The sequence below is a fragment of the Pleurodeles waltl genome, chromosome 4_2 (assembly GCF_031143425.1).
Source record: "Pleurodeles waltl isolate 20211129_DDA chromosome 4_2, aPleWal1.hap1.20221129, whole genome shotgun sequence".
Classification (NCBI taxonomy): domain Eukaryota; kingdom Metazoa; phylum Chordata; class Amphibia; order Caudata; family Salamandridae; genus Pleurodeles; species Pleurodeles waltl.
In genome coordinates, this window is record NC_090443.1 from 517,744,677 (window position 1) to 517,766,558 (window position 21,882).

A 21,882-nucleotide genomic window follows, 5' to 3' on the forward strand; every position below is an offset into this window, starting at 1 on the left:
TGTCTTTTGAATGAAGTGCACCATGTGCCTTGTTCACTTCTGAGATAAGATATGCAAAACCTAATTTGTCATTCTTCTTTCAGAAAGCATTCCAATGTAATGTTTCTGTAGCCTCAGATATGATGAGCATACCTTGTAACAAATGAACATAATGAGTTCTGCTCAATACTGGCTAGACAGTTGTGCTTCCAAATATTTCAGCCTTAATAAGTGCATTGTCTAGGCCACATCCACTGAGATACCTTCCTGCACACCGCAACTAAACGTTTGTTATGTGGAAAACGGCCATCATTAGATAAAGATCATCAAATTCTAATGGATTTCTCATAAAAATGTCAGCTACAGTACAGAAAAAACCTTCATTGCAGAAATTTGGCAGGATAGACTGGTGTTTAAGCTGAGCACACACATTTTGGATATTGTTTAGAGTTGTGTGTACTGTTGCGTAGTTTGTGACTGGTGATAGTAGTACTGGTAAAAACCTAACCTTCTTCAGTGGGACAGTACTCTGGGAGATCAGACCATGAATTCCAGCCCACAGAGGAACTGGATTTTCTTCATCCTTAAGTCCACATCAAATAAGCAATGTGATAAATTCAGTTAAATCATCTTTGCAGACAGCAGCAGCAGGTAGAAGAAGATCCATGTCCTCAGCCACTTTTAAACTTTCTGGTAGACTGGGGCGTGTTAATGGCTTGCAAGGCAGTTGGGTTTTAAATTTGCAGCTTTGCTTGTTTATGCCTAGAGCTAAAACAACATGTTTTCCAGCAGTTACTTCATTGATACAGACTTGAAAAAGCACCATGGCAGTATCATGTGTCCTGGATGTTCCAAAGAAAAGCTGTCTTCAAAATCATAGTTATCAAGAGCAGCAATTGTAAATCCTTTCTTGGTAAAGTGACTTGGACGTGGTGTGCTGTCGGACTCACAAGATTGTACAGCATGAGCTCCTAACAGGTTCCTGCTTGGTACTATCATTATAACTTGTTGATACGCCAATCCTAGTCATTGAAATGATTAGCTTTCTATTTTTGCACTTGTTTTAGATTGCGAGGGCAATCATCATGTGCAGCAGAATTGTCTTTTTGGCTTGATGTAATTCATAAAACATGATTTGGAAAAGACAGTGCATTTGCACAGCATAAGCCTATCGGTTCATGGGATTGTCTTCCACTTCTTCGCTTATATCTTCAAAGCCATCATCAATGTTGTCAGCTTCTGTTCCGAACTTCCGAACTTTAGTTTGTAACAATTTTGCTTTGCTGATATTAAACAATGATGTAAAAGATGTTAAGACAACATCAGACATTCTTGTTGATGCCTATGACTTGCAGGGCTCTAGGGCATCACAACATATGTCATTAAGTCCAAAATCTAAATCTTTCAGGATGTTTCTTAAAATGGTGTTTGCTGATTTTACTGCATCCTGTGATCTTATTTTGGCAGCGAGAATATCTGGAGTCACATCAGCTGAGTACACCATAAGTTGCTCATTTTTCTTGTTAGACTGACAAAAACTAATTCTGTCATTGTACATTCTCACCAGGAAAATCCTTATTTCATTATTATAGATCAATACAGTTTCTTAATGTTGAACATCATTTCTCTGATCTCAGTGAGTGTGAACCTGTAGCCAGCACTTAAGAGTGACTTTAAAACTTAATTTGCTTTTTCAAAGAGTGCAAACTTAATTGAAGATTGGAGGTTACGTTGCTGCTGGGAGCTCATTTGTACATTCATATTTTCGATTGTATGCATGCATGCAGTTCGGGTGGGCATACAAATCTGCTGCAGATACATTCACCTCACTGTTCAGATCAGCTACTCAGCTGAAAACTTCACCTTGGAAGAAACAAGCTGCAGATGAAAACATGTTTGTTCTTTCATATTCACATACTCTGTACTTTGTTCTTTCATCATTCCCTTTAACCCTTGTTCTGGCTAAACCACAGATAACACATTGTCGATTATCTGCTTTCTGATCAGTTGTTAGAGGTGGATGAGGGGTAGCCATAAATCTTCTAAGTGGATGGGCATTCACTTGGTTTGGTTGATGTTGCTTTCTCAGAAGACTTGGATTCTTGTTGTGATTCACTAGTTTCTGCTATTTTTTTTTACATTTTTTCCCGTTTTTTTCTAGTATATACGACTTGTAGCACTTGTTACAATGATAAAATATTTTATCCTCTTCACCCATCAGTTTCAATCTTTTGTAATCTTCGTCTTGCCATATTTCTACAGCATTTTCAAAACACTTTGATCCACCTGCAGTTGATGTTAGCTTCTCTTTTGGATTAGTTTGGCATATGACACATTTTTCTTTGTTGAAGGATTCCTCAGATTATGTAGTTAGCAACACTCTGTCAGGAGGTGAAGATCTTCTGCCTCCACCTGCTTTGTTTATGTTTCTGGATTTGAATCACTGAAAAAACAGAAACAAAAACAAAAGTAAATTAAATTACCAATAAAGTGGCTAAAACACATCATTATAGAGCCGCCGTTTTGGAAAATGGCAGAAGGGTTGCTCTGAGGAGTAATTTTCTGTCTCTATTATACTACTTGACCCCCAAAAATGATGTTTTGACACCCAAATAAAGTATATGGGTCTTATGGTTCCTGAAATATTACATCATCACTGCAACACATGTGCCATTTTTAAAAATGTTGTCCAGAAAAAATCGGCCTGGATTAGTAATGTCTACCCAACTCTAATGATACAAAAACACAAATCCAAAATGGAAATCTCTTGACAACAATTATTTTGCTGAGATATATCAAGGGGCCACGACTATTATGCCCCCCAAGTTACTTTATTAAGCCTTGCTGCTTGAAGCCACAGCTACCCAGGATTGAGCTAACTGTGATAGAAACGAGTCTGAGTGGAACCCAGATAGTTTTTGAGACTGTATAATACTATGAATCCTCACAGGATACTTATTTTAGTTGTCTTTTCCCTCTCCCTGAATTCAAATGTCGAAATTCTGGACATTAAGAAACACGCATGATCTTGATTTACTGGGTGAGGCACCACATGTGAATCCCACATCCGTGCACATTTTCCTGTAGCTTCAGTAGAAAGAAAATGTGCGCAGAAACCCGTTTGTTTTACCAGACACGTTCCTGCACCTAGAACATCTTGCAATCGTGCGGGGCCGTAACCCACCGGTTTACCATGCTGCTCGACTCGTAATGGGCCCCTTGGTTTTCGGGATTGGGGGGGGTTACCCTTGCAGGTAGCTAGTTACAAAGTATAGCTGCATGTACTGTGGACGGGTTATCAAGAACGCACCTTTTTATGTGCATCCAAACTCATATATGCGAAAAAAGCACAGAAAGCATTTCAGGTTCACCCCCTACTGAAAATGTGAGCTTCAGTAAATTGCACAAACTCTATGTTCTGTGGTGTTTAATATCTAATGGGACTGCGGCCTTCTAACATAAAGGGTGCCTTGAGAATACAAATCATTGGCATCCTGTAAAGTAAAACTGAGGCCTGTGTTTTTGTTTCACCATGTTTGTGCGGATCTATGTGCTGTATCTATGTACCTGTAACCAAACCTATGCACTTCAGTCGTATCCCCAAGCTCTCCCTGCCTCTCCATACTGGTACTAACTCAACCCTTGAAAAATAGGCTCTCTACTGGATACATACAAGACACCCTGAGATAAGGCACAACACCGTACATGGTATTACCAATATTACTGTGCTTTCAAATGGCCATCATGAGTTTTCACATCTGAAATGAAGAATATCATCTGTAGGGCGCCAGATGACTCCTAGCCAATGAGAGCACCACTTTTCCATTCATGGACTTTGCTTTTACATTGGTACACGTCATTGTTATTAGGTGTGTGGGTCAAGTGGGCTCAGTTAAACTGAATAAAGACGACACTATTGGAAAAGTGGGGTCCTGTTGAGATATTGCCATCTGGTCACCCTAAACATGCGTAAAACAGTCTTACCACACTGTTTTCCGCATGTGTTTAACCTAAATTCTCTTGTTTTCTAGTCATATCTCCAGTCACATTTTCTGTTGTATAATTGTAATCTTGTTTTGGTTTTAAAATGGCCAACAAAACAGTTTTACCGGCGCTCTTTTAATCTGTCCCTGACAGGTTGAGAAACCACGTGGTGGCAGTTATCAGCATTTTCTAGGCAGCGACATAAATATCTTCTCTTCCTCTTATTTTTTCTTCCTCACATTATACAAACACGGCATGTTTTATTTGTCGGAGATCATATTTTTAATGATCAATGCATTTTGTAAATCATCCAAATACCCAAAGCATTGTGTAATGAAAACTGAAACACGCCTTTAAGTTGAGTAGACTATTTTTTAAACGTGAACAGATTCTGTAACCAGCAAGGCAACGCTACTTTGTCATTCTTCCTGATAACAGAATTCCTTCTTGTGTATTTGGTTTTAAACCGGCAACGTGTCAAGGTTCTTCATGCTCAAAACCTCAGCACACAGATTGCTAGAGCAACTTTGTTGACACTTAGCCACAGGTTACAAAATATTTTTCACTTGAGCTACTTTGTTACCTTGGTGGTAAATTAAGGTAGAGCTTGCTCAAACCAACTCTTACCATCGTAATATGAAAACAGGACTCGGGAGGTGGTAATGTAAACAGTGCTTGAAATGGAAAAATAGAAGTGCAGGTACTCTGTACCAGAGTACCCGCTTGTTTCTGAGAAGTGTGGTACTCTCTAATTGAAAGTATTCCGTTTTTCAGAAGTGCAGGTACTCCCCCTCTCAAAATAAAAAAGTGCCGGTACTCAGTATCGGACAGTACCGGCCAATTTAAAGCACTGACTGTAACAGTGCCTTAACTTAGAGCTTCCAGCGCTCACTGTATGTGAGGCAGCCTGAGGCTCGTATTTACAGAACTACAGCTCCTTCGTGATAATACCAGGGTTTGGAAATTGAGTTACTGGTATACATGGTAGCATTTAGCATTAAATGGGGAATTAAGTTGTTCCCTTAGGTGTATCTGCATTTTATGTTGTAGGGATGACACACACGTTTTGCTGGTGTTTACAGGTATGAATTTCCAGTGCATTGAAGTGATATTAGCACATTTTGCTGAGGCATTGTTTCCTAAATATTACAATTGTGTTTAATGCATGGAAATTCAGTTCCAATGAGGGTCTTGTTGTGACTTTACTAAATTGTTATATGGATTCACACAGAAAGCAGTGGATACTCCATGTATAATAAAACACTTTTTAAACAGCAAGTTCTGTCATATTACAGAAACGTTGCTCTCTACCCTGTTCTGAGATATTTATTGGTATTTGGTTAGAAAATTTGCCAAAGGGATAGTCTGTTCTCTGGTAAAAGCTAAAACCCAGTCACCCGTTTGTTTGCTGAACTGTGTAATAATTAAATGAGGAAGGAAAATATTATGTAGCACACACTTTCACCTCGTGGGAGATCTTGGTAGTGAATAATAGATGCTTATTGATACCCAGCTCAATGGTACTACTTAAGAATGGAAGAGTAAGTATCCCTGGTTATGTCCTGGCATTATTGGACTGGGTCTCATGAGTCAAGCCAAAAGGTGGTTAGGCAATGGGAGAATGGTCGATTTCACACAACCTCTCAGTAGCCATCTTGACTAAGGAAGAAGTCACACACGAGACCTGAGTGACCATCAAACAAATCGAGTGAGATCTTCAGTTGCCAGCTCTACTGATAAAAGTGGAGGGGCAATGGGTCAAAAAGTAGGCTTGTAATTTACTCTAAGCCTTCAGGCCGGTGCATCTGTATAGTGTCATGCAATGTGTCACTATGCTATACATTGGTGCTAACTGGTCTCCCTACCTAGAAGAAGAGCTGTTATCTGTTGTGCAGAGTACTATATATTGGGTTGAGGGTGACTGCTCCCTGACTGGCCCACTGGAAAACTGCCTTTCACTGGAGAAATCGCTTGTCTTGCTGCTTGATTTTGCATGCCTAGCTAGAAGCCCTGTGACAGACCCATGTAATGAACCAATTACTTACCGGTAATCTTCATTACGCCTACTAGGAGTCCTCCTCACATCGGTACTGACATAATGAGGAGCCTCGCCTCCCAGCCTTGCCTCCTTGACAGCTTTTCACCACGCTATTTCATTATGTTAAAGAAAAAAACAGTATGGTTTGTGTGTATGTTTTCTGCATTCACCACACGCAGTAGCAAGCATTTGCAATGCAGTGGGTCTCACGTTTGCTTGAGTTAGAGGATTAGTGTTGTAAACTCCTAACTTTTCTTGCCATATAAATTGAAAATGAAAAGTAGAACAGTTGACATAAGGTTGCTGATTAAAAGCGCCAAGGAAGCCATGAGCATGAGTGCGAAGGAGAGACGCAAAAGGAAAAAGAAGTTCGCTCGCAGTCAGACATATCGGCAAACGTGCAATTATCCATGTAGCAGGGTCGATGGCCAAGACTGTGACAAAACTGCCTCAAGGAGGGACAAACATAAAGCATTTACCAATGATAACAAAGGAGTTTTCAAAGGCAAGCGCACAAACGAGTGCAAGTGATGGATGTGCAGTGGGCGTGGCTAAAAGCCCACCGATAGATTACAATAGACCAGAACGCTTGTGCGCATGACCTAAAAATGGTCCCTTCCCCCATCCTTCCTGCTGTTGTATTTACCAATCCAGTCCTTATGTAATGAGGATGTCCGAAGTCAATAAACTTGCAACAACAATTCTAGATGCAGAGTAAGTTTATTTTCCATTTAACAATTACTTCATTGCTAAATAAAATATACTAGTGCCAACATTTTCATGTACAGAATTTCAAACCTGAAAGCGATAGTGTTTGATGAAAGTGCGATGAGATGACCAGATGGCCGCCCTGTATATCTCTAATACAGTTAATCCCCTTGCTTCCGTCCAGGAGGTCAATACCACCCTTGTTGATCAACCTCGGATGCTACAAGGAAGAGATTTTCCTTCCACGACGTATGCCTGAGAAATTGTTTTGCAAACCATCCTATTCAAAGTGGGTGTAGAATATGATGTATCTCATGCCACATGCCATTAAAAAAATAAAGAGTAAATTTAAAGTTCTGAAAGGGTTAGTGCATTCTAAGTTGAAGAGTAGAGCTCTTTTTACACCCATAGCACAAGGAATGGAAATGGTAGTGTCATCCTGCTGTACTGATAAAATAACTTCTTGAGAGAAATGAAAGGAGGATGACATCTTCGGGACAAACCTAGGATCTAATCTCAAAACAATTCGATTTGGAAATAATTTTATATACGGGTGATAGCCAGTGTTGCCAACTCCTCCAACCTTATGGGTTGACATTATGGCTATCAGAAAAAGCATTTTTGCTGATAGCCATGCTAAGCTTGCCTCTTCTAGAGGTTCAAAAGGTGATCTTCGTAAATCCCTGAGCACTATTGACAAATTCCAAGATGGTAACAGCATATGGACTTTGGGCTCCTTCAATTTAAAACTCTTAATAAGTCTTGTTATTAAGGGGGGTATCTTAGAAAGACCATCTGAAAATTGACAAAATGCTTTTTAATCACACCCCATTGGGTAGACAATGTGGATGGAGCAAATCCTTTAACAAATCCCTCTGTCACAAAATCTAAGAAAGAGGTTAATTAAAGAAGGAACTTCTGATTTTGATAACCTTTATTTAGAGAAGTTAGACCAATGATTCTCATAAGAAATTAGGGTAGACCTCTTTCTTGAGGACTAAATCTCCAAAGCAACCTGCTTTGAGCAACCAAAACCTTCTAAACCTAATCTCTCAAAGACCATTAACATAAGGTGCTAATAATGAGAAAACCTCAGATTCGGAAGGTGAAATGGAGGTGGGATGTAGGGATGGTGAAAGAATTGCTCCCTGGGCAGAGCTAGAAGAGGAGCGAATCAAGGACACCTTGGGTAATATGATTGTATCAGTATTACCCCCCACATCCTTCCTCTGAATTTTCTAAAGAACTCTCATAAGAAGGGGGATTGGAGGGAAGGCTTGAAGCATCCCTTGGGGCTGAGCAACCACCATGGCAACCATTGCCCATGCTTGTGGGCACCACATTTCTGTGCAGAGGTTTGGACGCATCACATTGTACAGGGTGGAGAACAGTTCCAAACAGGGAGTCACAAACTAGACACATATATGTTTGAAATGTTGGGCAGACAGGCGATACATCACTGAAGATGGTAAGTTGTGACTGAGACTGTCCTCCTGAAAATTCAATGTGCCCTTGATATAGACCACCCTTAGAAAGAGAGGTTCCTTTGCCTATGTAAATATCTGAGATGCCACTTGTTTCAGTGAATCACTCCTTATCTCTTTCTGTCCATTCAACTAGAACCTTGCCACTTGATTGTCTGTTCTCACTACCACATTTCTCTCATCCAAATAGGGTTGGAAGTCTAAGAGGGATTTCATCACTGACGATAACTCTTTCCAGTTTGAGGATTTAATGCTTTCTAAGAGAGACCACGGAACTTTCCTCTCCTGATCCTCTAAGACTGCCCACCAGCCCCAAAGACTGGCATCAGTTGTAATCAGAATTGGCATTGAATAGTAAAAGGGAGTCCCTTTTAGCGAAGTGTTTTCCACCAATCACCATGACAGGTCTGGAACTATTGGTGGGGGGGGGGGAGGTGGTGACTGGAGTCCACTGCTCGTAAAATGCAGAGCTTGGGACCAATATAACAGATTGATACAGAAGTGACATGGGAATGAGCAGCGGAAGACCTTTCCCTAACTTGAGTTACCCTAGTGACCTGACCTCTAGGTGTAAAGGGTGCCCTATCCGTGTGTGACCCCTTCTCACTACCAGCTACACTAGGAGGTTTGTTTAAGGAAAGATCTGTGGAAGGACCCTCCCCTGGATCTTCAGAATGCTCTTCTGAATCTACCTGGGTGGAATCTCCCTCCACCTCCCCTTCTGACTATAACTGACCAGTAGGATGTTCCTGGTCATCTTGCAGGAGGAGATTCAAGAGACATTTCTTGTTAGGGTTCTTCCCAATCCCTAAACTTCTTTCTAAGCAGAGACCCCTCAGACCTCTGAAATGTAAACTTTCATAAGTGGTCTTTACAACCCTGGGGGTAGCCTCTACAACAGACATAGTGAAAGAAAGAGGTTAGGGAGAACAGTAAAAAGTTAGAAAACTATTTGGCCTAACTTTTTAGAGAAAAGAAAAACACTTTTCAGAACTTTTGAAAACTTTTAGAAAGTTTAAAATAACTTTTTAGAAAGTGAAAAATGACTGCTAGGTACAATTGTATATAGCTCTAAGTTTTGGAGTACACGTTTCTTGTGAAAAACACTAGTACCAAAGTGGTGAAGCAATTGCAAGTACTTATCCCACCGCTGCACCACCAGTGTAGGAGGCTGGCCTGGTTTGTAGTGGGTACCTAAGGTACTTAAACATTATACCAGGTCTAGTTATCCCTTATTAGTGAAACGTAGTCAGTGTTCTAGCAGCTTAGGCCGTCTAGAGGTAGCTGTAGCAGAGCAGCTTAGGCTAAACTAGGAGACATTCAAAGCTCCTGCAATACCACTATAGTTACATAGTACTTATAAACAATAAAACACATCACTCAGTGTTACAAAAATATAGGTACTTTATTTTAGTGACACAAGGCCAAAAATATCTTAGAGGCAAAACTCCTTCTGATGGTAAGTATTATGCACAATATATACACTAGTAACCAAAATCAGGTAAGTAAACAATCATAGAATAGTGCAAATAGTAGAAAATACAATAGAATGTAATGGGCCTAGGGACAACACAAACTGTATGCTAAAATAGTGGAATGCGAATCACAAATTCCCCCTAGGCAAGTGTAGTGTGTAGAGGGGCGCTGGGAGTGTAGGAAAACACCAAAGGTAAGTAAAGTACCCCACCCCAGAGCCCAGGAAAGCAGGAGTAAAGTACAGCAAGTTTCTTCAGGACACACTACAAGTGGTGATAAGAGATTTTGCAAGAACCAAGCAAGACTGCAAGCAACAAATGATGGATTCCTGGACCTGAAGACCAGTGGAGAGAGGAGACCAAGTCCAGAAGTTAAATAAGAGTCCAGGGAGGACATCAGCCCCTGCCAACCTAGAAGTTGGTGCAAAAGTGGATTCTCCTTAAGAAGAAGAGTACAGAAGAGCCAAGATGGCTGTGGGTTTCTGCTTAGTGCAGGTGATGTCCCACGTCGAGTTGTTGGATGCAGGTTGTTTGCATTGCTGGATTCCGTCAACAAGCCTTGGTTCACGCAAGTACGCAGTTTGCGTAAAAATGGAGCTGCCTGGACCCAGGAGGGACCTGTGGGTCTCAACTCAGACTGAGGAGACAGAGAGGGGTCTCAGCACTTCAGGGACTTCACGGAGGACCAGGCAGCACCCATGGGAGTCCCAGGACACAGGGACAAAGAAGATGCAAAGTGCTGTCATCGCATCACTATAAAGGAAGGTCCCATGCCGCCGTAGGACAACTCAGCGAGTTGTGCATCACAGGATGAAGTGCTGAGGACCTGGGCTACACTGTGCATGAAGGATTCTTGGAAAAAGTGCACAGAAGCCCAAGGAGCTGGAGAAGATGCGGTGCACAGGGGTACGGTCACAGCATGGGGAGGCAAGCTCTTACCTCTACCAAATTTGGACAGCTGGACCTTAGGACAGTCTGGGTCACGTCGTTCCACCAGCTGTGTTCCAGAGAGTATGCTCGTCATCAGGAGTGGAGTCCCAGAGTACTGGTCATCGTCGCAGAATGATGCCTGCAGAAGCAGGGAAGTGACTACATCACTCCATGGGGGATTCCTTTGGCTCTTCTGGTGCAGGATGAAGACAGGCAGTCCCCAGAGCGTGCACACATTGGAAACTGTTGCAAATGCTGGCTGGAGCTGAAGTTGCAGGTCACAGGAGTCGTCCTGGATACTTTGTTGCAGTTACAGCGGTTCCTGGAGCAGTCTGTGGTTGATCCGATGGTCAGAAGCTGAAGCAAAGGATGCAGAGAATTCCTGGAGGAGTCTTGCAAGCTGAATCTGAGGAAACACCCAGAGGAGAGACCCTAAATAGCCCTGAGAGGGGGATTGGCTACCTACCCAAGTAGGCACCTATCAACAGGGGTCTCTGACGTCACCTGCTGGCACTGGCCACTCAGAGGTCTCCAGAGTGTCCCCACACCTTGGAATCCAAGGTGGCTAATGCCAGGGACACACTGGAGGAGCTCTGGGCACCACCCCTGGGGTGGTGATGGACAGGGGAGTGGTCACTTCCCTTTCCTTTGTCCAGTTTCGTGCCACAGCAGGGGCTGGGGGTCCCTGAACCGTTGTAGACTGGCTTATGCAAGGAGGGCACCATCTATGCCCTTCAAAGCATTTCCAGAGGCTCTGGGAGGCTACCCCTCCCAAGTCTGTAACACCTATTTCCAAAGGGAGAGGGTGTAAGACCCTCCTCCCAAAGGAAATGCATTGTTCTGCCTTCCTGGGATTGAGCTGCTCAGTCCGCAGGAGGGCAAAAACCTGTCTGTGAGCTGGCAGCAGCTGGGACTTCAGTGGAAACCTCAGAGATCTGCTTTGGCAGTACTGGGGGTCCATGGTGGAGCCCACAGGGTGCATGTGATTGCCCACCCCCATACCAAATTTGGAAAGGGGGACAATTCCATGATCTTTGGCACCTCACATGGCCATGTTCGGAGTTACCATTGTGAAGCTACATATGTGCATTGACCTATATGTAGTACACACGTGTAATGATATCCCCGCAATCATGAAATCAGGGGAATTGGCCCTGGACAATGTGGGGGCACCTTTGCTAGTGCAAGAGGGCCCTCACACATAGCAACTTTGCACCTAGCCTTCGGTAAATGAAGGTTTGACATATAGGTGACTTATAAGTCACTCAAGTGCAGTGAAAATGGTTGTGAAATAGTGTGTGCACTATTTCACTCAGGCTGCAGTGGCAGTCCTGAATAAAGGTTTGTCTGAGCTCCTTATGGACATCAAAAGAAATCTGCAGCCCATAAGGATCTCCTGGAACCCCAATGTCTTGGGTACCGAGGTACCATATACTAGGTACTTATAAGGGGAGTCCATTGTGCCAATTGGAATTGGAATATGGAGTCAGTAAACTACAGTGACACATTTGGTAAGTAGAGAGAGCATAAGCACTGGAGTTCTGGTTAGCAGAACTTCAGTGACACAGTTAAGCATACTGACAACATACACATAGGCCACAAACTATGAGCACTGGGGTCCTGGCTAGCAGGATCCCAGTGAGACAGGCAAAACACATTGACAAACAGGGATTTAACTATGAGCACTGGGGTCTTGGCTAGCAGGATCCCGGTGAGACAGTAAAAACACACTGACAAACACTCACAATAGGCCAAAAATGGGGGTAACCATGCTAGAAAGAGGGTACTTTCTCACAGAAGCTCCCCCCTTTTTTCATTGCCTATACACTATGGGGGTGATTCTAAGCGGGAACCGCCAGAAGACCGTACTGCGGTCAAAAGACCGCGGCGGTCATTCTGGGTTTCCCACTGGGCTGGCGGGCGACCGCCGAAAGTCCGCCCGCCAGCCCAGCGGGAAACACCCTTCACACGAGGACGCCGGCTCAGAATGAAGCCGGCGGAGTGGGAAGGTGCGACGGGTGCAGTTGCACCCGTCGCGAATTTCAGTGTCTGCACAGCAGACACTGAAATTCTTTGTGGGGCCCTATTATGGGGTCCCCTGCAGTGCCCATGCCATTGGCATGGGCACAGCAGGGGCCCTCAGGGGCCCCACGGCACCCCATACCGCCATCCTGTTCCTGGCAGGCGAAACGCCAGGAACAGGATGGCGGTATGCGGTGTCAGAATCCCCATGGCGGCGCAGCAAGCTGCGCCGCCATGGCGGATTCCCATGGGCAGCGGAAAGTCGGCGGTACACCGCCGGCTTTCCGCTTCTGGCCGCGGCTGTACCGCCGCGGTCAGAATGCCCGGTGGTGCACCGCCAGCCTGTTGGCGGTGCTACCGCCAACCTCCGCCCTGGCGGTATTTACCGCCAGGGTCAGAATGACCCCCTATGTGATAAAATACATATTGGGTGCTTCACATCAATATGGTGCAGTTCCTCCCTGAGGACAACTCATATGGAGAATATAATGAATACCACGTGGAGGAACGATTGGTGAAAACACTGGATAATTCAGTGCAGGAATCTGTTAACAGGTTGCTAATGCGAGCCCTACACATCCCCTGGTATGCTACGGCAGGAGAGAGCTGGCTGCTAGTTTAGCAGGGGCCCTCCCTCATTTGTGATAAAGCTGATAGACCTTAGAAAGGGGCAGCGGGATGGCCGCATGCTGAAGCACTGGAACAGATGTCCAATTTGTTTCTACTGGACCACAAATATGACACATCACCAGCGCCAGGCCCTTTGGGCCCTTCTCACAGCCTAGACCATGCTGCAGAGGACTCTTCCTCTCAAACCTCCTTGGCAGAACAATCGCAGGAGAAATTATAAACCTCTTTTTCGAAACACAAACGCAAGACCCATAATGTGTCTGACATTCCAGCAAGGCCTCAGAATAAAACTCTGGACTTCGATCCAGATGACATCATTTATCTGCTTTCGACTGACTGGGTTCCTTGTCCTGAAGTGGCAGATTATGTTGAGGTATGAATATGCAAGGAATCTTAAAGAAAGGTGTAAGCTACATTGCGCTTGGAGTATCCTAGATCTTCTCTTCTGGGTAAGGTGGTTGATACTGTGGATTTGGACCCCAGCATGGTGGCATTCTTAAAGAAATATGCCAAAGATCCCAAGAAAGAGATAGACTGCCCCTGGCACGGGTGCCAAGACAAGTTGCTAGACCTCTTGAGGCCCCTCACAAAAATTTTGGAGATGGCCATTCTGGCCAAGAAAACTAAAGCCTCTGTTGACCCAATGTACTGTCGGGTTGGTCTAAATGTGCAATGTGCCTTCTCAGCAATGCTAATTGGTCCGTTTTGTCAGAAAGGGGCATATCGTTGTTAATGTAGATTGATCCAAAAATGGCCGAATTGGCAACTTTCGAAGTGGGTGCATTGACCATCGGCCTTTTGTAAGGGGGACGTTTGTAAAGGATTTTGTAAAATATGTTGCCACTTCCTCGGCTCTAGATAAAGCCCTATCCTTGATTAAAAAGGTTTTCAAAAGCGGGTTTTTGCCAAGGCTGGGCTCTTCAGAGTTAGAGCACCAGGCCGTGGTTTTTCACAGACCTCCCCCAGAGGTTACTATCACAGAGGAAGAGGAGCAACATCATACTCGGGCTCCAACACCTTCTACGCTTCCAGAGATCAAGGGGTTTGTGAATGCTGCCAGAGAATCAACTATTGTGGAGGAAACACTACCTCTGACTACTCCTTCACAGGTAAATAATATTCCATGTTTAGAGATTGCACTTGGCAGCTGAATCAGATTGTTCCTTTACAATTGGGAGATGATTACTTGGGACGCCTCTGTGCTGGAGACAGTACAGCGATTCTCACTGAAATCTTATGTGATTCCCTTTCAGGAGCCCCCCTCCCTATGTCCCCAAACAGAAAGTCATTTTATAGATACTGAGATTAAAGTATTACTTCAGAAGAAGGCTATAGTCCCCTCTCTTCCACATCGCAGGGGTTACATCAGCACAGTATTGTTCATACAGAAGAAAGGCGAAGGATTCCATCTAGTTCTCAACCTCAAGCAGCTAAATTCTTGGGTGGTACATTGCTGCTTCAAGAAGGAAAGCATCCACCATCAACACTTGTTACAGGAGGAGGATTGGATTGTGCAACTTGATCTGAATGCCATTTATTTGACCATTCAGATTTGTTCTCCTCGCAGGAGGTTCCTTTACCTCCCTCCCATTTGGTCTCTCCACTGCCCATTGATGCTTTCCCAAAGTGTTAAGACCAGTAGTCCATTGTCTAGGGAGACAGGGGTTCAATTGATTGTTTACCTGGATGATCTCCTCTTCATGGCCCAAGATCGAGGCTTGGTGCTTCTCCACCTCTCTTGGGCATTTCTTCTTTTTCAGGATCTAGGCTTCATCATCAATGTCGAGAGGTCTCTTTTTATTCCGTTTCAAAGTATGGAATTCTTGAGGTTTCAAGTGTATTCGGTTTTAGCACAACACAAACTCCCTCTAACAAAGATGATCTCTATTAAGAGGGAGTTGAGGCGAGCCCTTGCTTCTTAGGTAATATCATTGTGGATTTTAGCCAGGTTGGTGGGTATTCTAGCATCCTCCATCCACACGCATTTCCCTGTTCCCCTCCATTATCAGGTTCTACAGCGGTTAAAAACCCTTCCCCTTCGGAAGGGATTGTTTTATTCAGAACAAATAACCTTGTCTGGGGAATCCAGCACAGAGAACTCCTAGTGGCTAGATCATATAAACACATTGGATAGCAAGGCCATCTTTGCCTCTGTTCCTGAGGTGATCACAGAGTCAGATGCCAGCAGATGGGGCTGGGATGCAAGGTGTGGACACAGGGCCAGGGAAGGCAGATGGGCTCCAGAAGAACTTCACCTCCATATCAACTGCATCAAACTTTTGGTTGGCGTCTTTGCTGTAAGGACACTGTCTCCTCACAGGGTGAAATGTTGCATCCTTCTTCGCATGGACAATATTTCGGCTGTGATGTACATCAGTCATTTGGAAAATACACGTTGTTGTCTTCTAGTGGACCAGTAAACAGCTGTGACTGCAGAGTATATTCCAGATGGAGTGAACATTGTGGCATACTGAAACAACTGGTTGCTCTACAATTCCATCAGCTGGAGACTTCACCCTTGCATATTCAGAGCTCTGAATCAGTTGTGGAGCCCTTGTGTGGTGGGCCTCTTTGTGTTTCTTCTGAATGCGCATCTCCCGATTTTTTACAGATGATTCAGAGAGTTCTCACCCATTTGTGCCATCAGAGAGTGGAGTTACTTCTGGGGACCTCTTGTTGAAAAGCGCAACTATGGTCCCCAGTGGAGATGGTGCTACTGTGCACTCCACGGGTGCAAATCCAGTCCTTCCGGGAACTTCTTTTGGATCCAGTGGGCCTTCCTCATCCATTGAGTGTCGAAGGGCGGTTGTTCCCTATGGCGTGGAGAGTTTTGTGAGACAGTGGCAAGTGCCTGACGTTTGTGAACAGGCTGTATTCTTCTTATCCCAATACTGAGCCCTAAGTACCCATAAGAGATTCACTGCTGCATGGAGACGATGGGTTTCTTGGTGTAGTGAGCAGAGTGTGGATCCCGTTAGTTGTTATTTTTTATTCAAACTCGCTGCTCATGGCATAGCTTACAGAATGATCAACAATTTCTGTTCAGTCATTTCGGCTGGGCACCCTTACTTAGGGAATAAGCCTGTGAGGGAACATCTGTTGCATTGCAAACTCCTTAGAGGAATCAGTTTGGTTCATCCTCCCAAACATAGGTATTCGGTTATATGGGATGTTGATGTTGTTCTTTGGTTTTTACGGGCTAAACCTCCAAATGAGGATCTTTTGAAGAAGCAATTATCAGCAAAATTGACCTTGCTTTTGTGTCTCATTTTATGTAGACAGGTGTCAGGTGTGAAGACCATGGACATAACAGGTAGAGTATTTACCACACCAGGGGCTCCTTTCGGATATCTAACCGCTGTACTGAGACTAATTCATGTTGTGTACATTACCGTGCATTTCCAGTCAATCAGAAATTGTGTGCAGTTAAATGTCTTAAAGCTTATGAAGACTGAGTACGTGAGTTTCAGAGAGACCAGTCTGGTCAGCTAGTTATTTCACTCCGGAGGCCTTTCGAGCAGTTTCATCAGCGACTTTGGCCAGGTCGGTCATATGACTTCTGACGGCCGCTGGATCTATATGGCCTCTTTCGGGCTTAATGGCATCTAAAGTTGATTCCACAGGGTCTAAATTGGAAGATATTATGGCAGCTGCAGATTGGTCTTCTGATCCAACTTTTAAAATGTTTTATCCTAAACTAATAGTTGATGTGGCTTCTGTAGTGGTGTAAAAGCTTTTAACAAGCATAATACAAAGCCTCTAGTCCTGTCATAGAATAAAACATTTTCTAGCTATTGTGTCAATAATTTTCAGTTATATTAAGGACATGGACTTATCCCACTCAGAATGTGATGATACTGTCTATAATTTATTATCAGTTTTCTTCTACTGATTTCTACACACCCATTGTTTCCCTTGTTCTTCATTGGTGACTCAATTTATGACTGGTTTTCTTGTTGACAGGCATGGATACCAAAACAACTTAGGTGATTTCTGGGGAGCATTTGCTGAGCTGCAAAGGTCAAGAAATGGAATCGAGTTCAGATTTCTGGATGTTGAGCTTGTGCTCGAGTTGATCAACAGTTGTAGTTGCTCCTGATTTCCACATTGGAGACAGACTGTTCAAGCATGGTTGGAACCTTTCTTGTTTTTGCAATGAAAGAGGAAGGACTGAGGACTCCTGGGGTTTTATTAGGGCTAGTGGGGCCTGATTGGCAGAGCAGTATTGAGGCCAAACAAGGGACTCATGGGAAATGTGGTAATTATGTTTTTATTTAAACATTTTAATTGGTTGCTGTGTTTTAAGTATTAAAGAAAGAGAAGCATGATCTTCTCCTCCATGTCCTTAAGAGAATTGAAAATTCTTGAGCAATCTCTAAATTGATTTCCATTTTATGTAGTCACTAGGCAACAAAATCTTATCTTGCAAGACTCATCTGCTGAACAATCTCTGTAGCATCCCCTCACCTGATGCGCTTGAGCACACCACTGAAGGCCCAGAACCACCATTCTTGTAGCTCCTGTACAGCTCCGGTTGTGAGTAACATGTTATTCTCCCTGACCCATCTCAACACACGGGCAGGGACAGGCCTCACAACTAGTATAATATTTTTTTTTAATTGCTTAACGGGGTATTGATTAGCGACTTTGCTACTTTTAAAACTACCATTTTGCCTCCATTGTTATAAATAAATAACATTGTATGTAAAAAGTGCGACCTGTCTGACCTCAAAGCACTTGAATGTGTCAGAGAAAAAGAAAGGCAACCAAAGGAGGGTTGGGGGAGGGAAGTGTGTACCAAATATAGAAAACATATGCACAAACCTTACTGTTTTTGTTTAGATTTTGTTTTTTAACCTCATTGGTGCGCCCACTAGCTCCCTGGTGCGGGTCACAACCAGTGGCGGACACCAGGGAGGGTTTTTAAACCATTTTTTTATTACCCTGGGGACACCCTGGGGACACGGAAAAACTTCCGCATCTCCACCCACGCCCCCCTCCGTGACGTCACATTTTTCCCCACCGGAGCAGCAGTGGAGCAGGTAAGCATCCTCTCCCTACTCTGGTGGGGAAAAAAGGCCAAAACGGCCACTCCAGATGCCAGGGAGGCATCGATGGAAAAGGGAGAGTCTCCCCTTTCCATCGATGCCTTCCTGGCACCGTTTCCTGGCCACGGATTGCAGCATGAATGCGATCCATGGGCAGGAAACGCCCCTAGACACCAGGAATCTTGTTTGGGGGGTCGGCCCCAGTGTAAGTGGGCCGCCCGTGGGGGCATAAATAAAAAAAATAATATGTTGGGGTTCTTCTGGGGGGCGATCAATTACGAAATAAATGTATTTTAAAAAATGGCAGGCCAACCCCTGGGGGGAATTTTATTAAAATATTTTTCCCTGGGGGGATTGCGACACCCAGGGAATATTTTTTTTAAAAAGAAAATGTTGGGGACTGGGCATTTTATTTTATACGTGTGCTTGGCCACGATCGGCCCTAGGGAAAGCGCACATGTATAACAGAAAAAAAAGTGATGTGGAGAATTAGGGCCATATTTATACTCCTTTTGCGCCGGATTTGCGTCTTTTTTTTTAACGCAAATTCGACGCAAAACAAACTCCATATTTATACTCTGGCGTTAGATGCGTCTAGCGCCAAAGTACATGGAGTTTGCGTCATTTTTTTGCGTGGACACCTACTTTGCGTTAATGATATGCAAGGTAGGCGTTCGCGTCTAAAAAATTGACTCCGAGGCATGTGCGCCGTATTTACACTCCCGGGCAAAAATGACGCCCGGGAGTGGGCGGGTCAAAAAAAATGACGTCCAGCCGCTTTTGCGTCATTTTTTAGCGCCTAGTCAGGGCAGGCGTTAAGGGACCTGTGGGCTCAGAAGGAGCCCAGAGGTGCCCTCCAATGCCCACAGGGACCCCCCCTGTCACCCTTGCCCACCCTAGGAGGACGCCTAAGGATGGAGGGACCCATCCCAGGGAACATAAGGTAAGTTCAGGTAAGTAATTTTTTATTTTTTTTGGGTGGCATAGGGGGGCCTGATTTGTGCCCCCCTACATGCCACTATGCCCAATGACCATGCTCAGGGGACAGAAGTCCCCTGGGCATGGCCATTGGGCAAGGGGGCATGACTCCTGTCTTTGCTAAGACAGGAGTCATTTCAATGGGGGTTGGGAGTAAAAAAAATGGCGCAAATCGGGTTGAGGCGAAAATTTTGCCTCAGCCTGACTTGCCCCATTTTTTGGCGCCCAAGCTCCATATTCCCCTACGCAGGCGCTGCCTGGTGTACGTCATTTTTTTTTACGCACACCAGGCAGCTCCGCCGGCTAACGCCGGCTAACGTCATTGAATAAATACGGCGCCCGCATGACGCTTCAGAATGGCGTTAGCCGGCGTTAGATTTTTTGACGCACAACTGCGTTGGCGCAGTTGTGCGTCGAAAAGTATAAATATGGCCCTTAGTCTCTATTTATATATATATCAAATATATATATATGTATCAAATATATATATATATATATATATATATATATATATATATATATATATATATATATAAAACGAGAGCCAAATCTTTATAGATATGTATGTGTATGTATATATATATATATATATATATACAAAAAACAAAGGAGAACTCTGGGAAGTTCCCAATTTAGGTGGAGAGCTGCTCTAGTAAGGAGCACTCTGCAACACCAGCGACACTCTAGATTTGCTCACCTCAAATGTCTGTTTATCTAGCAAAGTTTTTAAGCATAGGATCAGCACAGTGCTATCCTCGCTGAGCTAGATAGTGACAAAGTCTTTTGCCATTTGTACAGCAAAATCTTTAAGCATAGGATTGACATAGTGTCATCCTCGCCGAGCTGTAAAATGACAAAATCCATTTACCACTCCAGGCACAGTATTACAGCTTTGGACTGGTCAAATACCGTCCAAGCCAACCTGGAATGAGTAAAGCAACCCCTGACACGTGTTTCGCTCTCATTAGAGCTCTTCAGAGGGGTATAGCTTTGTCCAGACACAAGGGAGCACCCAGTATAAGTCAAACCAAGGCCCTTTCAGGGTTAGAGTGACGCATAAATTATGCAAAAAACAAAGGAGAACTCTGGGAAGTTCCCAATTTAGGTGGAGAGCTGCTCTAGTAAGGAGCACTCTGCAACACCAGCAACACTCTAGATTTGCTCACCTCAAATGTCTGTTTATCTAGCAAAGTTTTTAAGCATAGGATCAGCACAGTGCTATCCTCGCCGAGCTAGATAGTGACAAAGTCTTTTGCCATTTGTACAGCAAAATCTTTAAGCATAGGATTGACATAGTGTCATCCTCGCCGAGCTGTAAAATGACAAAAGCCCTTTACCACTCCAGGCACAGTATTACAGCTTTGGACTGGTCAAATACCGTCCAAGCCTACCTGGAATGAGTAAAGCAACCCCTGACACGTGTTTCGCTCTCATTAGAGCTCGTCAGAGGGGTATAGCTTTGTCCAGACACAAGGGAGCACCCAGTATAAGTCAAACCAAGGCTCCTTCAGGGTTAGAGTGACGCATAAATTATGCAAAAAACAAAGGAGAACTCTAGCTCGGCGAGGATAGCACTGTGCTGATCCTATGCTTAAAAAATTTGCTAGATAAACAGACATTTGAGGTGAGCAAATCTAGAGTGTCGCTGGTGTTGCAGAGTGCTCCTTACTAGAGCAGCTCTCCACCTAAATTGGGAACTTCCCAGAGTTCTCCTTTGTTTTTTGCATAATTTATGCGTCACTCTAACCCTGAAAGGGCCTTGGTTTGAGATATATATATATATATATATATATATATATATATATATATAGATATATATTTTCTTTTTACATGTGTTGTTTTCCGGGAGCCACAACCGGCCCCCCAGGGAAACCACACATATATAAAAGTGACCTGCGCTTTAAAAGAAGTTAAATGTGTATGCAAAGGGTACTATGGAGATATGAGGGGCACTTTTGCTGGGTGCTACCAAGGGAATTAGAAGAGGAGGTCATGGGAGGCAGAGCACCAAAAACGACTGTTGCACTGGGTGCCACCAGCGCTAAAGGCTGTGATGATGGGTATGTGGTAAGGTGAAGTAATACTGTGTTTTTTTTTTGTTTTTTTCAGTGTCTTCTGAGAATCTGCCGAATCGGAGAAGAAGCGAAGGTAAGGTAATGTCATTTACTATTGGACACATCACACACCCACAAGCAATTTTGTGTCTCTATCTGCCTTTGATGTAGGCTAGTAGTTTAGAGGGAAGGTTTAGCCAGTAGCAGAGATGGCATCTCGTTGGATGACTGCTGCTCAAGCCCTAACTCAGGTTATAGATGATAGCAGTGAGGCAGGATCAGAGACTGAGACAGCATCTGAGGGAGAGGACAATGGGGCAGAATCTGGGAGTTATTTTTCAGTCGGCGGAGCCCCATCCGACGACACCTCTTCCAGTCATTCTGAAGGAGACAATGACAACAGCTGTGATGTCCCTTCACAAGTACAGTCTGTGCAGCGGGACAACATCAGGTTAGCCGAACCCAGAGAGCTGGTGCATGCAGCCACAAGCACAGAGAGAGTGCTCTTGTGGCAGCACCCCTGTTTAGTTCGGCCCCAAATTCCACCTTTTA